The sequence below is a fragment of the Carcharhinus amblyrhynchos genome, chromosome 3 (assembly GCF_965287045.1).
Source record: "Carcharhinus amblyrhynchos chromosome 3, sCarAmb.v2.hapA, whole genome shotgun sequence".
Lineage (NCBI taxonomy): Eukaryota > Metazoa > Chordata > Chondrichthyes > Carcharhiniformes > Carcharhinidae > Carcharhinus > Carcharhinus amblyrhynchos.
This window is the reverse complement of record NC_137326.1, coordinates 125575834-125590827: the sequence shown is the minus strand read 5'-3', so window position 1 is coordinate 125590827 and position 14994 is coordinate 125575834.

Sequence of the window (14994 nt, the reverse complement as noted above, 5' to 3'; positions counted from 1 at the left end):
GAGGCTGAAATTGAACCTGGGACACTGGCACTGTGAGGCAGCAGTGCTAATGACTGTCTGGATTTCTGGACTACATTTCTGGAGCACAACTTTAGAATTCCATCTAGATTAAGAAATAAGCAATAATTCAGATCTAAATTTTGTCAAAAACTTAATTCTGTCCTCTTAATAATTTGCAGGTCAAAGATTCAATGTTAAGACTTTGGCTAGGCTGGTTTGAATGTAAAAAGTGACTGAAGAATAAAGAGACTGACTGCAAAATGCAAACCACACACCCGAAATCTGGACAAATCCTAAGGTAATCAAGTTATCAGGACAGACAGAACTTCTCAGACTAAAACCAGGGTGTCTTAGAAAATCTTGAGAACTTCACATATTGCTGAACATGTTATAAGATAGCACACTCTGGAATTTTACCGGCACGCCCGTCCCGATTCCAGGGCCAGGCAAGGCTTGGAGAACAGCATTTTCCATTGGCCTCCGGCAGGATGGTAGGGACTTTAGGCAGACGTGCCAGTAAAATTCCATCCTGTTTTATGGAGTTAAATGCTCCTATGTGCGTGAAAGCCATTACACACATTCCTTGGACTTACAATACAATTACTTTTTAAAAACTTCATCGTAAGTTGAAGCGTCGTAAGTCAGAACCAGTTTCCCCATAGGAGCAATACTATAAATTGGGGAATGGTTCCTGAGCCAAGGCGTGATACCCTATTTTCACTGAACAGATTTTTGTGAAATCTTGCTTCAGTGTCACAGTAGTATATTTCCCATGATATTATAGCATCTACATTTTCAAAAACACTTTTATACTTATATCTGAGAAGTAATTTGCCCTTCCAAGGTTGTGAAAGGTGGAACATAAAGCAATGTGACAATCGGTAATGACCAATGGTTTCGCTGGTATGGTGTTGTAAAGTGGAAACAGGGCATCGATTTATAAATGTCGAGGGGTATTTTCCTCCCCCGTTTTCAGCAGGCAGGAAAAGCGGAGGGGGCAGGGAATCCAGCGGGAGTCCCCAAATTAGCTGTTAAACTGGAGGGATTTCACACTGAGATGTCCCCACCTCCACTAATGATGTAATGGTGAGATTCCCACTGGAAATTTCGGGAAGTAATTAGCATATATTTACATCCACATTTACATCAGGCTGGCACGGTGGCACACAGTGCCAGGGACCCAGGTTCAATTCCAATCTTGGGTCACCGTCTGTGTGGAGTTTGCATGCTCTGTTTAGGTGCATTGACCTGAACTAACGCCAGAGTGTGGCAGCTAGGGAAATTTCACAGTAACTTCATTGCAGTGTTAATGTAAGCCTACTTGTGACTAATAAGTAAACTTCGACTTTTACTTTACTTTAAACTCCCCATGCTCCAGTTTCCTCCCACAGTCCAAAGATGGGTGGGTTAGGTTGACTGGCCATGCTAAATTGCCCCTTAGTGTCAGGAAGGGTTAGCAGGTAAATATGTGGGGTTACGAAAATAGGGCCCGGGTGGGATTGTGGTCAGTACAGACTCGATGGGCCAAATGGCCTCCTTCTGTACTGTAGAGCTTCTGTGAATCGATGATCTACTTAGCGAGCCTTCCCGCTGTATCATCCCCCCACATAAGGAAGCCACTCCCCCCTGCCATCAATGCGGTGGTTACAACAGGTTTTGTAAAATGGGAAGCTAGTGAACTGAGCCCACCAAGCATGGCCCACAGGAGGGGAGGGTCATGCCCAGGCAGTAAGTACCCTGGCAATGCCCAGGCAGAAAGTACCCTGGCACTGACGCACGACACTGATTGATGACACTGCCTGCTAATATTGTCCCCAGGCACTAAGGGGGAATCTTCTCTTGGGTTCTACTGGGAGGTTATCATTGGGAAGATTTGGAGTGAGGATGGGATACCCTGGAAGTGGAAGACAGTGGGTTCCTGTGACCAAGGAATGGGGTGGTGCCCTGTTGGTGCGAGGGGAATTCCCTGAGAGGTGAAGGGCTCCTTTGTTCACAGGGAAAGAGGGCCTGTGTCCTTGGGCGAGGGTGGTCGCATTTACATGGTGAAGGGCGGGTTCAGTGTCTGTGGGGGTTTGTTGTTTTTTGGATTGGGGCACTCTTTAAAAAGGGGGCCTGAACTGTTCATAGCCAATGTTATTTAAGCATTTTAAACTTAAGTGAGGGCAACTATGCAGGTATGTAACCTGAGATAAGTGAAGTGAACCGTCATACTAGGTTATAGGATAGCTCAGAGAGAAGCAGTGGCAGATTGTCATGGGGATATTGCAGAATACAGAAGAATAAATTTATACCTTGGGTAAACATAAGAACATAAGAAATAGGAGCAGGAGTAGGCCATCTAGCCCTTTGAGCCTGCCCTGCCATTCAATAAGATCATGGCTGATCTGAAGTGGCTCAGTTCCACTTTCCCGCTTTCTCCCCATAACCCTTAATTCCCTTGTCTATCAAAAACCTATCTACCCGTGACTTAAATATATTTAGCAAGGTAGCCTCCACCACTTCAACGGGCAGAGAATTCCAGAGATTCACCACCCTCTGAGTGAAGAAGTTCCTCCTCAACTCTGATCTAAACTGCTCCCACCCCCTTATCTTGATGCTGTGCCCTCTAGTCCTGCTATCCTTTCTAAGCAGGAAGAATCTCTCTACCTCTACCCTATCCATCCCCTTCATTATCTTATACATCTCTATAAGATCCCCCCTCAACCTTCTAAACTCCAACGAGTACAGACCCAGTCTATTTAGTCTCTCTTCATAGTCCAACCCCCTCATCTCCAGTATCAGCCTAGTGAACCTCCTCTGCACTCCCTCCAAGGCCAATATATCCTTTCGCAAGTGTGGCGAGAATTCTGAAGAGATGAACCATCATCCATTAACTAAAGCAGTTAAGTCAAGCATCAAACTTAAGGAAAAAAACATGTAACTGTGCAAAAATAAGTAGTAGGTCAGCAGATTGGTCAGAATATAAAGAATGGTAAAGAATAACTAAAAGGGGTTAACCAGGAGAAAGAAATTAAAGCACAAGAGGAAGCTAGCTAGAGATGTAAAAATGGATAGTGAGAATTTGTGCAGATTCTTCAACAGGAAAAGAGTAAATAAAGTGAGTGTTAGTCCTTTGGAGAGTGAGAATTGTGCGTGAATGGTAAATGAGAAAGGAATGGCTAATGGAATGAACAGACATTTTGCTTTTGTATTCACTCCTGAGGATATAAGAAACATTCCCAGTAGTAGCTGTTATTCAGGAGGTGGAGGGGAGAGAGGAACTTGAAGAAATCACAATCACAAAGGAAGCAGCTCTGAGCAAACTGAAAAAGCTGTGGGCTGATAAGTCTTTAGGTCCTGATGGACTTCATCCCAGGGAATTAGAAGAGATGGCTAACGAGGTATCAGATGACTCATTGTCAATTTTCCAAAACATGTTAGATTCTGGAAAGGTCCTATCAGCCCATCTATCCTATCCTGCAAAGTAGAAAAGGTAGCTCCTCTATTCAGTAAGGAAGGGAGGCAAAAAACAGGAAACTTAAAGACCAGGTAGTTTGACGTCTGTTGTGGGGAAGGTGTTAGAATCGATCATTAAAGAGTGTTATAGTTAGGCACTTAGACAATCTCAACATAGTTGGGAAGAGTCAGCATGGTTTTACAAAATATTTAACCAATTTACTAGAGTTCTTTGAAGGGGTAACATGCTTTAGAGAGGAGCCTGTAGGTGCACTGCATTTGGATTTCTAGATCACATTTGATTCCACAGGAAGGATTATTGCAAAAAATGAAAGTTCAAGGTGTAGGGGATAATATATTAGCCTAGATTAAAGACTGGTTAGCTGGAAGTAACCAGAGTGTGCGTAAATGGATCTAACGTATTTTGGAAAATTGACACTGACTCATCTAATACCTCATTAGCCACCTTTTCTAAGGATGGATGAAAACCATCAAGACCTGAAGACTTATCAGCCCACAGCTTCTTCAGTTTGCTCAGATCTGTTTCCCTGATTGGCAGGATCTGACAAGTGGAGTCCACAGGGGTCTGTTCTGGGATCACGACCTTTTACTAATTACATCAATGACTGAGATGAGAGGAGGCATGGCAGCTAAATCAGCAGACGACACAAATATAGGTAGGAAAGTATATTGTGGAGAAGATACACTGAGTTTGCAGATGAATATAGGGCAGCACGGTGGCACACAGTGGTTAGCACTGCTACCTCTCTGTGCCAGGGACATAGGTTCAATTCCAGCCTTGAGTGACTGCCTGGAATTTTTCCAGCACTCTCAGGGCAGCCGAGGCTTGCAGAATGGAATTCTCTATTGGCCTTAGGCAGGATTTTACGAGCCTCGCTCATCCTGGCCCCCATGATGATCCACAGGCTGATACAACTACACTGATTATGCAGTATTCTGTTTGAGCACCGCCAAGCCCCCTGAATTGGCAAAATTAAAGGGCACATTGGATGGTGGGCATGAATAAATGTCATTGCAAGTACAAGTAGGGGATGCTCTTCTGCAATTGGGATTAAGGTAGAATGGAGCGAATTTAACAGCTGTGTGGTCAATAGGGTTTGGGTTCCATAGACTTGACTTGCATTCCTTTGAGCGTAGAAGATCAGAAGGTGATCTCGTTGAGATGTTTAAGATGATTGAAAGGGTTGATCGGGTGCATAGAAAGAGACAATTTACACTGGTTACAAATCCCAGAACAAGGGGCTCCCAGTAAATTAGAAGCAGACCATTCAGGGGTGGTGTCAGGAAACAATTCTTCCCACAAAGAGTAGAGGAAACTGGAGCTCTTTCCCCCAGAAAGATGCTGAGGCTGGGTGTCAACTGAAACTGTCAAAACTCAGATCGATAGATATTTTTGTTGGGCAAGGTTTTTGAGTGTTACAGAACAATAGTGAGCACATGGAGTTAAGATGTGAATTAGCAATGATCTAATTGCATGGTGGACAACTTTGAGGAGTTGAATGATGTCTTCCTGTTCCATTGTTCTTATGAAGCGGCAGCGGCAAATCTTTAAGTTGTTTCAATGATGCGAATGCTTGGTTGACTTGTACAACATGCAGTTACACCTCAACCTCAGCAGGCATCAGATCAATTAGGTGTCAGGCTGCTTCATCATTGGTTCACAGAAATTCCTTACAGTTGTCTTTCTCTGCATTTTGTCCACCACCCTTAGATTCTTTCACATGGTGTTTTGCTACATGAGCCAATGGGCTGCTGTGCTTTCTGAAGCTTACCAATAAGTTTTCAGATTTCCCCAGTCAATTGTGACTTACCTGTTTGATTGTCTCGATCCCTTTAAATTTGATTCACAAGTTGTTTCCCCTAAAATTTATAGTTTACTTATTAGTGTCACAAGTAGGCTACATTAACACTGCGATGAAGTTACTGTGAAAAACCCCGAGTCATCACACTCTGATGTCTGTTTGGGTACACTGAGGGGGAATTTAGCATGGCCAATCCGCCCAACCAGCACATCTTTTGGACTGTGGGAGGAAACCAGAGCACCCGGAGGAAACCGACACAGACATGGAGAGAACGTGCAGACTCAGCACGATCTACAGCTGAGTGGTGATTTTGACTCTGATCGATAAGTGACGTGAACAATTAAAGTTAAAAAGATTTGCCTCTGCCCTTTGAAGACATGTTGCTGTTAATAATAATGAAAATCAGTCAGTCCACAACCAGATGTCAGACCAATTCAATGGTGGTTTGCACAGGGAAACTGGGTCACATCTTCACTCTTAATTGGCTGCTTGGAAATTCAGAACCCATTGTTTTAACCTCACACTGAAACCAGGAATGAGTGAGATTACTAATTCAATGTCAATTCATGGCAAATTCTAATTACCTTTGCATTGTGGATCTTTGCCATTTAGTGACTGGGTTGAAGCTCCCCACCATTATTTCATGTAGGATCCTTGTAGCCTGCAGGGAAAGGGAAACTTTCACCCCATCAATCTGGGCAATGCTTGAATACTGCAGTGTACTAATTCAATACAGTCCCAAGCGACATTTCAATTAATGCACTGGCTTAGACTGAAAAAGAACACCAACATGAATTTGTAAGTTGCAGCGTTCAGTGTCAAGCGTTCTGTTTATTTATCGTTTTAGTTCACTTCAGTTTGCGCTGATTGGATAAAATGGGAATTAATCAAAATAAATTATGCAAAGGTGCAGCTACCCCTGAAAGTAAATGAATGCGGAGAATGAACCATTTGCCATGAATGACATTATTCTTTTTAATGTTACCTGGAAGAGTAATATTTTCTCAACCCCTGCCCTTCTCGTTGGTGCAGCAACTATACTCCAAAAATAGCTGCAAAGCACTTTGGAACATCCCGAGCTTGCTGAAAGTGCTATATCAATGCAAGCCTTTCTTTCTTTCTGCAGCTTTCAGTGACAGTGCATGCTGGCTTCTTGGCACAGATTGAGAAGCATATGACATGCAATAAGGATGTCATTCTGTGGAAGTAAAAAGGAGGCTGGGGTAGGTAAATTTTTGCCTTCAATGATAGTCAACCCATTGCAGAATCTGCCTAATATGTATCCTACTAAAACCGATGTCACAAAAATCATTATTACACCACGGTGTAGAATTGTTGTTTTATTAAAAACTCAGTAAAACTCATTTTGTGTATTGGAAATTTTGTGATCGGAAATTACCCAATCATAGAATCCCTACAGTAAAGTTTATTTATTAGTCACAAGTGAGGCTTACATTAACACTGCAATGAAATTACTGTGAAATTCCCCTAGTCGCCACAATCTGGCTGCTGTTTGGGTCAATGCACCTAACCAGCACGTCTTTCAGAATGTGGGAGGAAACTAGAGCACCCGGAGGAAACCTACGCAGACTCTGGAAGAACATGCAGACCCCACACAGACACTGACCCAAGCTGGGAATCGAACCTGGGTCCCTGGTGGTGTGAAGCAGCAATGCTAACCACTGTCTAACGTGCTGTCCACAGTGTGGAAGGAGACTAATCAGACTATTGAGTCTTCGCTGACAACAATCTCACCCAGGTCCTATCCCCTTAACCCCATATATTTATCCAGTCCTTAGGACTGTGGGAGGAAACCGGAGCACCTGGAGGAAACCCACACAAACATGAGGAGGACATGCAGACTCAGCACAATCTGCAGCTGAGTGGTGATTTTGACTTTGGTCAATAAGTGCAACGTGAACAATTGAAGTTAAAAAGATTTATCTCTGCCCTTTGTAGAGATGTCACTGTAAATGATTATGAAAATCAGTTAGTCCACAGCCAGATGACAGATTAATTCAGTGGTGATTTGCAAAGGGAAACTGGGTCGCATCTTCACTCTTAATTGGCTACTTGGAAATTCAGAACCCATTGTTTTAATCTGACACTGAAACCAGGAAGGAGTGACACTAAGGGGCAATTTAGCATGGCTAATCAACCTAACCCGCACATCTTTGGAGTGTGGGAGGAAACCGGAGCACCCAGAGGAAACCCATGCAGACACAGGGAGGATGTGCAAACTCCACACAGTGACCCAAGCCAGGAATCAAACCCTGGCTCTGTGAGGCAGCAGTGCTAGCCATTGTGCCATCCCAAATACCAGGTTCTGATTATTTTAAACATTGGTATTGTCACAGCCAGCCCCCAAGCGTGGTTCCCCAAAAGTTGGTGATCTGGGTGAGATGCCTTGATTTGTCGCTATATGTCTGGGATTCCCCCAAAATTGTACAAACTCGGGTGAGGGGGTGACTGATTTCTTGTCTTTATTCAACCCACCCTCAGCTGGTAACAGCAAAGGATTAATATAACAAGATTCCCCTTCCCTTGGATACCTTTTCCAGACTCTATAGTTATGTTTAAAGAGGAGCTAATTTAACCAGGTTTTCTTGTGTTAAGATGGAGTAAGTTTATTAACGACTAAAAAGACAAGGAGAACATGATCAAACACATGCATTTACATTCAGGTGGATTAGAAGTAAGAATTGAGTCCAATGGTAAGCATATACAAATAAAAAATTGTACGGAACAGGAATAGATGATGACCTGTTGTGGCTGCTACAGGTTAGTTGTAGTAGCTGACTTCTGCTAGTGAATAGTTGTATCTTTATGGTTCCCATGTTCTATGATTCAATACAGTCCTTTTTTCCAGCTTTGGTTTGATTTGGTTTATTATTGTCACATGTTTTAACACACAGTGGAAAGTATTGTTTCTTGCGCTATACAGACAAAACATATTGCTCATAGAGAAAGGGAAAGGAGAGGGTGCAAAGTGTAGTGTTACAGTCATAGCTAGAACGTAGAGAAAGATCAGCTTAATGCAAGGTTGGTCCATTCAAGAGTCTGACCGCAGCAGGGAAGAAGGTGTTCTTGAGTCGGTTGGTACGTGTCCTCAGACTTTTGTATCCTTTTTCCGATGGAAGATGTGGAAGTCAGTATGTCCGGGCTATGCGAGATTCTTAATTATGTCGACTGCTTTATCGAGACAGTGGGAAGTATAGACAGTGTCAATGGATGAGAGGCTGGTTTAAGTGATGGACTAGGTTTCATTCACAAGCCTTTGTAGTTTTTTGTGGTCTTGGACAGAGCAGGAGCCATGCCAAGCTGTGAAAGAACCAGAAAAAATGTTTCCTATGATGCATTTGTAAAAATTGGTGAGAGTCATAGCTGACATGCCAAATTTCCTTGGTCTTCTGAGAAAATAAAGGTGTTGGTGGGCTTTCTTAACTATAGCGCAGCATGGTGGAACTAGGATAGGTTGTTGGTGATCTGGACACCTAGAAACGTGAAGCTCTCGACCATTTCTACTTCATCCCCATTGATGTAGCAGGGGCGTGTCCTCCACTATATTTCCTGAAGTTGATGGCTATCTCCTTTGTTTTGTTGCCATTGAGGGAGAGATTATTGTCACCACACCAGTTCACCAGATTTTCTATTTCTTTCCTGTATTCTGTCTCATCATTGTTTGAGATCTGACTCACTACAGTGGTGTCGTCAGCAAACTTGAAAGTCAAGTTGGCGAGGAATTTGGCCACACAGTCATAGGTGTATAAGGAGTATAGTAGGGAGCTGAGAACAAGGCCTTATGGGGCACTGGCGTTGAGAATGATCGTAGAGGAGGTGTTGTTGCCTATCCTTACTGAATGAGTTAGGAAATTCAGGATTCAGTCACAGACAGAGGAGCCTAGTCCCAGGTCATGGAGTTAGGAGATGAGTTCATCGGAAGACTGAGTTGCAGTTGATAAATAGGAGTCTGACAAAGGTGCCTTTGTTATCTAAGTGTTCCAGGGTTGAGTGTAGGGCCAGGGAGATGGCATCAGCTGCAGACTTGCTGCAGCGGGAGGCAAACTGTGGTGGATTCAGGCAGTCCAGGAGGCTGGAACTGATTTGTGCTATGACTAACCTTTCAAAGCACTTCATAATGATGGATGCCAGAGCCATCGGATGATAGTCATTAATCGCGCTGCCAGGCTTTTCCTTGGTATCGGAATGATGGTCATCCTTTTGAAGCAGATAGAGACCTCAGATTGGTGTAAAAAGAGGTTGGAGAGGGGTCTGTGAATATCCCTGACAGCTGCTCTGTGCAGGATCTGGGTACCCTATCTGGATAAGTTGCTTTCTGTGAGTTGACGTACACGAAGGCTGCTCTGATGACCTTGGATACAGGTAAAAAGTTTATTTATTTATTAGTTGCAAGTAAGCTTACATTCACACTGTAATGAAGTTATTGTGATACAGGTTTGTCCAAGGCATCCGGGGTGGAGGGTGTGCTCTCGCTGACCTCTTGCTCAAAATGGGTATAGAATGCATTGACCTCATCCTTGTGCAATTGTGCAACCCTTCCACTGGCTGATTGAGTTTTACAGTCAGAGAGAGAGAGTTTCAGATGTTCTTGCAAAAACTGTTTATATCTAGGCCCTGCCTAGGTTACTGTATCCTTTTCAATATCCTTTTTTAAAGTCCAATATTTCTATGTATAATTCCAGGGTTTTTCTCCATGGTTATGACTGTATGAAATTCCTGTCTCTGTAAGTTGCCAGTAGGCATTAATTTATTTATTATTCCCTGCAGAAAGTAGCAGAGGGAGGAATCTCATGTGTTGGATGTTTGGGTACAAGTGTCCAACAACATCATTTCAGAGACAAGAGAACTCAACGGGTCAGGCCAAAGATGTGCGGGTTAAGTTGAATGGCCATGCTAAGAAATTGCCCATTAGTGTCCAGGGATGCATATGTTGGAGGGATTAGTGGATATAATAGTTAGGGGTAGGGCCTGGGTGGGATTGTGTTCGGTGCAGACTTGATGGGCCGAAGGGCTTCTTTCTGCACTGTAGGGTTCTATGATTCTATGATGATTCTGTGATTCAGGCAACATCTTTGGAGAACAACAATGTTAATGTTTTAGGTCAAAAACATTCAACGGAGCTGAAAGTATATAGAAGCATAATAAGTTATGAGCCAGTAGAAGGAGTAGGAGAAGGAAGAGCAAATGGGAATGTCTGTGACAGGGTGGGGGTCAAGACAGATTAATTGGCAAAAGGTTTTCATGCTACAAAAGCCAAAAAAGTGGCACGAGTATCATAAAGAAATAAAAGATATGTCCAGGTGAGATGTGAAAAGCTACCTGGCAGCCCTCCGCATGCAATATGAAGGAGTAAAGAAAGAAATGAAACAAGACCTAACCAGCAGAAAAAGATAAAACAAGATGACGGCAGAGATTGTGATCTGAAATTGTTGAACCCAAGGTTGAGTTCAGGCTGTTGAGTGCTGAGTCAAAAGACATGATGCTGTTCTTTGGGCTGCGTTAGATTTCATTGGAAAACTGCAGCAAGCCAAGGACAGAAATGTATACATAACATAACAGGATATGGGACAGGTGGTACAGTTGTTAGCACTGCTGCCTCACAGCGCCAGGGAACTGGGTTCGATCCCGGCTTGGGTTGCTATCTGAATGTTTTCCCCGTGTGTTTCCTCCGGGTACTCTGGTTTCCTCCTACAGTCTGAAAGACATGCTGGTTAGATGCATTGGCCATACTAAATTCTCCCTCAGTGTACCCGAACACGTACCAGAGTGTGGCGACTAAGGCATTTTCACGGTAATTTCATTGAAGTGTTAATGTACGTCTACTTATGACACTAATAAATAAACTTTCCTTTTACTTTAAGTACAGGAAAATGGGATTAACGTGCCTTTAGTAGTTATTGTTAGTGCAGACTCAATGGGCCAAGTAGCCTTTTCTATGTTGTATGCCTTTATGGCTCTTTGACTCTAGGTTAGAGTGGGAACCAGGTGGAGAATTAAAATGATACATGGATTGAATGGAAACATTTTGCAAAGCGCTTACCATATCTGCACTCAGTCTCTCTAGTGAAGCGGAGACCACATTGTGAGCAACGAGTACAGTATACTAAATTGAAAGAAGTGCAAGTAAGTTGCTGGTTCATTAGGAGGAGTGCCTGGGGTGAGATGAAAGGACTGATGTTACATCTGTTGTACTTGCATGGAAATGTTGTAAGAAAGGGCCGGAATGTTGGAGTGGTCAAGAGTGGACCAAGGAATTACGGAGGGAATGCTGAAAGGAGAGGAGAGGAGAAGATATGTTTGCTGATGACAGCATACTGGACATGTTGGAACGGCAAAGGCAGGTCCATTGAACATGGAGGCTGGTGGGGTGGAATGTGAGGACAAGGGAAGCCCGACTGTGATTCTGGGAGGGAAGGGAAGGAATGGGAGCAGAAGTTTGAGAAACGGGTTAGACACTGTCAAGAATCCCATCCACCATTGTGGAATGTTGTATCATTCAAACAGATGCCATGAAGACGGAGAGACTGAGAGAATGGAACAGAGTCCTCACAAGAATGGAGGTGTGAGAATGTGTAGTCAAGTTATCTGTCAGAGTCAGTGGGCTTGTAGTGAATGTTAATTAATAACCAGGCTACAGAAATGGAGACAGAGAAGTCCAGAAAGCCAATTAAAAAGTCAGAGAATTAGATCAGGTGAAAGTGAGAGTAGGGCAGAACATTACTAAAATTATCCAGTTCAGAGTGAGAGCACCAACACTCATCAATGTACTGGAACAAGGATGTGAGAGAGGACCTGGATTGGACTGGAATAAAGGATATTCCACATATCCCACAAAAGGACCAATGTGGGTATTCAGAGCAACACGGTTTCATAGAATTGTAGAATCCCTACTTTGCAGAAGGAGGCCATTCAGCCCATCGAGTCTGCATCGACCACAGTCCCACCCAGGCCCTATCCCTGTAGCCCCACATATTTACCCTGACATTAGGATCAATTTAACTTGGCCAATCCACCTAACCTGCACACCTTTGGACTGCGGGAGGAAACCGGAGGAAACCCACGCAGACATGGAGAGAACGTGCAAATTCCACACAGACAGTGACCAAAGGCCGGAATCGAACCCAAGTCCCAGCGCTGTGAGGCAGCAGTGCTAACCACTGTGCCACTTGTTTGTAGTAAGTGAAGCTTTTTTTTATTTGTTCATGGGATGTGAGCATGAATGGCTGGGCCAGCATTTTTATTGCTCATCCCTCCCTAAGGGCATTTAAGAGTCAACTTGGAGTCACATGTAGGCCAGACTAGGGAAAGATGGCAGATTTCATCCTTAAAGAATATTAGTGACCCAGATGGGTTTTTACAACAACCAGTAGACTTTTAATTCCAGATTTTTATTGAATTCAAATGTCACCATCTTCCATGGTGGGATTCGAACCCGGGCCCCCAGAGCATTGGGTCTCTGGATTATTAGTCCAGTCTTAATACCACGATGCCACTGCCTCCCTATAGCGGAAGAATTGTGCAGTGTGAGAGCAGGTCGAGCCAGTTGGAGGTGCAGGGCGGTGAATGGGGACTGGTTGGGTCTCCATTCAAGAAAGAGGCAACCAGACTGTCCTGGTGGGAGATGGAGGGAGTGGACATCCATGATGAAGGAGAGGCGGTTCGAGCCAGGAAACTGACAAACTGAATTGTTGGAGTGTATCGGAAGAGCCGAAATTTAGATACGAGCAAGACTGGACGAAAGGAGAAAAAAAAATAGAGGTGACAATGGGAAGAAATAAGTTTGGTGGGACAGGGACAAAATTTCAGGAGCTGTTTCGCAATTTGTTACAAAACTGGAAATCTCCATGACACAGAAATTTGGAACTGTAATTGTTTTATTCAGCCGCGCTGATCTGCTAGTGATCGCATCTGAGATAGCTTGTAGTAAATTCAAGATGTCGAGATGTATTCACTTGCGCTGAAATCGCTATCACTTCCACAGTCTTAATGTAATTGGCATGCTTTATGACAGAACATATAAGATATGCCTCTTCATGTTTCCTTGGAATGCCATTGGTCAGCTCCCCTGGTAATTCTGTTAATACTAACAAATTTGGTGTCAAGACATATTCCGGCACACCCCTCCCCCTCTCAGTAAAGATGTCTGAAATTGTGTTAGGAGCACATTGGGGCTTTTTTTCTCCCCCAGGTTAAAAGCGCAGTCAGGCAATGCAATCATCTGCGATATAGGGAATGTGAATGCGAGAATTTAAAAGATTCTTGAATCAGGTCAATGGTAGCGATGATTAGTATATTGTTAATCAAGTTCTCTTGCATTCCCCATTCCTAAATTGTCATCAAAGCATTATCACTTGCGGTTGGCTTGTTAGTGAGTCATGAATATTAAAGAGATCAAAATGGATCCACACTCCTGCAGTAGGAAGCACTACAGCTGAAGAGTCTAAATGAGCCCCGACTGTTACTTTTACAGATTTTGTTATAATTCACCAACTGAAGAGCCATCTATCTAATTATTTTCAATGCTGCCTTAGTAGTGAATAAGCAGAAATTAAATGCATGACGACAAAATAGAATGACTATCAGTGACATTTGTTTGATAGGGTTCTCACATTAATGTGGTGTTTAACTGTGGGGGATTTTGGATATGGTAGGAGCAACCAGAGATTGATAATTGTTTTGGCTTGAGGAATAATACCAGAGCTGTATGTGCTGGGGGGAGGGATGAGCCAGGATGTTCAAATCGGTACAAACATAAAATGAAAACACTAAATCGCTCCAATGCGGATTGTGATCATTCTGACAAATTCAGGGGTGTATTGCTAACCTTTTGGAAATTAAAAACAGGATGAATAATTTAACAGGGTCACCACAACACAGACTCTAATAAACCTAAAACATCTCACCGCTTTGTAAACCATTCACACGTCAAGTTTCAAAATCACTGCTGCCGATGCTCGTGGATTCAATCTCTCAGAAGGCTTTCCTTTGTCCGCTAGGGTGGCACAGTGGCACAGTAGTTGGCACTGCTGCCTCACTGCATCAGGGACCCGGATTCAATTCTGACCTTGGGTCACTCTCTGTGTGTGGAGTCTGCACGTTCTCCCTGTATCCGCGTGGATTTCCTCCAGGGTGCTCCGGTTTCCTCCCACAGTCCGAAACATGTGCTGGTTAGGTGCACTGGCCATGCTAAGTTTTCCCTCAGTGTACCTGAACAGGCGCTGGAATGTGGCAACTAGGAGGTTTTCACAGTAACTTCATTGTAATATTAATGTAAGCCTACTTGTGAGGATAATAAAGAAACTTTAAACTATTCTCAGTAAAGCATTAAAAGATTTATACCTATGCACACATATTTATCTATATATATATAAAATATATGTTTATTCTGAAGTTATTGCCTCTTTAAAATAGTGGACAGAAGAATGTAATTGAACATTTGAAACCTTTTCCAGCTGATATCACCAGGAGAAATTTCTACATTGTTATATTTACCTACGGCATTTATTGGAAATTGTTTTTTTCTAATTTTTGACAATCGTTGCATGAAAGAAGAGATGCGGCGCTGTTAAGAGTTGAAAAAAGGGTTTCATTGTACAACAGGTTAAAGGTTACTGTGCCAAATCAAATGTGTTTGTGTATTTGCAGCGGGTAGAGTCATCAGTGGCATCACAGAGTGCATCACTTGTTCGGCTGGATGAGACTTACTTATGCATGA